Source organism: Cicer arietinum, unplaced genomic scaffold, assembly GCF_000331145.2.
Source record: "Cicer arietinum cultivar CDC Frontier isolate Library 1 unplaced genomic scaffold, Cicar.CDCFrontier_v2.0 Ca_scaffold_6169_v2.0, whole genome shotgun sequence".
Taxonomy (NCBI): domain Eukaryota; kingdom Viridiplantae; phylum Streptophyta; class Magnoliopsida; order Fabales; family Fabaceae; genus Cicer; species Cicer arietinum.
In genome coordinates, this window is record NW_027339816.1 from 11,598 (window position 1) to 13,583 (window position 1,986).

A 1,986-nucleotide genomic window follows, 5' to 3' on the forward strand; every position below is an offset into this window, starting at 1 on the left:
TAATTTATTTCATTTCCATCACATTCATATTTTAATACTCATAGAATTTTTATTTTCAATTTTTTTTAATTTTTAATTTTTAATTTTTTTTTCTTTTTTAAAAAAAAAACAGAAAACGCAAAGAAAAAAATCAACAAAGCTGATTCCCCGACACCCTTATCGAACACGTGCGAATTCCAAGATCATGGATGAACTCGAGCAAAACCAAGAGGTGATAAGAGCGGATGTCAACCAACTGAGGGAAAAGGTCGATCGAATCTTGGAAGCTATACAAGCTTTGGCAAGGAAGGAGAATACAGATGGGGATCCTCCAATTGTAAATGAAGAACACCAAACTACTCCTTCTCATCCACCGGGTTTTACCCCGACTAACCAACAATTCCGCACTGCAACTATGCAATTTCCTATATATGGTCTCCCGCCTGGTTATACTCCGCCTGTAGTCATTAACCCCATAGAAAATAACCAAAACCACTCAGCTGTCAATCCCCAAAACTTAAACCAATCACAAATCCCACCTCATCTGGGCTATGTGCCACCCCAAAACACTATACCCACAGAAAATATTCCATATAGTGTACCTCAAGTGCCCCATTTTGATGCTAACGGGAATTGGCATCAACCTCACATTGGGGATGATACACAATCAAAGGAAAAATTCCATGTCTTGGAAGAGCGAATAAAAGCAATTGAGGGGTATAATGTTTATGGCCTAGAAGCTTTCGATATGTGTCTGGTTCCTGATGTGACTATCCCTCCTAAATTCAAGGTTCCTGACTTTGAAAAATACAAGGGCAACACATGTCCTAAAAATCATCTAACTATGTATTGCAGAAAAATGGCTTCTCATGCTCATAACGACAAGCTGCTCATTCACTTTTTCCAAGACAGTTTGAGTGGGGCATCGTTAAGCTGGTATATGCATCTCGAGCGAAATCGAATTCGTTCATGGAAAGACTTGGCCGATGCCTTTTTGAAACAATACAGGTACAACATTGACATGGCCCCTGATAGGATGCAACTGCAAAATTCATCGAAAAAGGATAATGAATCTCTCAAAGAGTATGCACAACGGTGGAGGGAAATGGCATCACAAGTGGAACCTCCCTTATCTGAAAGAGAAATGGTTGGTATGTTTATGGATACTCTCCAGTCGCCTTTTTATGATAAGATGATTGGGAGTATATCATCAAACTTTTCTGATCTGGTCATGATAGGAGAAAGGATAGAAAGTGGGATGAGGAGTGGAAAGATCGTATGTGCAGCAACCGGCATAAAAAGACCCCAAACGACATTCACAAAAAAGAAAGAAGGGGACGCTAATGCTGTAATGGTAAACCCCAGAGTCTCCTATTTTCCACCCATCAATTCTTATCGACCCCCAAACTTCCAGCCCCCAATATCACAAACTCCTTACATTCCTTATCCATATGTGGCTGCAACCACACAAGCTTCATACCCTCAATATCACCCTTCAAGACCACCTTTTTATCAACCACCACCTACCCCATTTTCCCAACAAAGTCAATGGAACCAAAATCCAATCTCAAATCACTACAGACCAACTGTCAATCAAAAAAAGACCACCCGTTTTGACCCAATTCCTGTCACGTACAGTCAGTTGTTGCCTCACTTACTCCAAAATTCAATGGTAGTCCTGAGGCCAATGAAACCTCTAGAACCACCATTTCCGAAATGGTATAATCCAAACGCCAAATGTGAATACCATGCTGGAGCCGTGGGGCATTCCGTCGAAGATTGTCAAGCCTTAAAAACTAAAGTGCAAGAATTGATCAATGCAAAATGGCTTACCTTCAAGGAAGATGGTCCCAACGTGGGGAATAATCCTTTGCCGGGTCACGGAGATACCGCTGTCAATCTCATTGAAGAAGAGATGGACCAGTACACAAAAGATGATTATGTATCGACCATAGAGCCATGCATGGAAAAAAATAGATCTTTTCCAAGACCATTGGAAATCCTCTA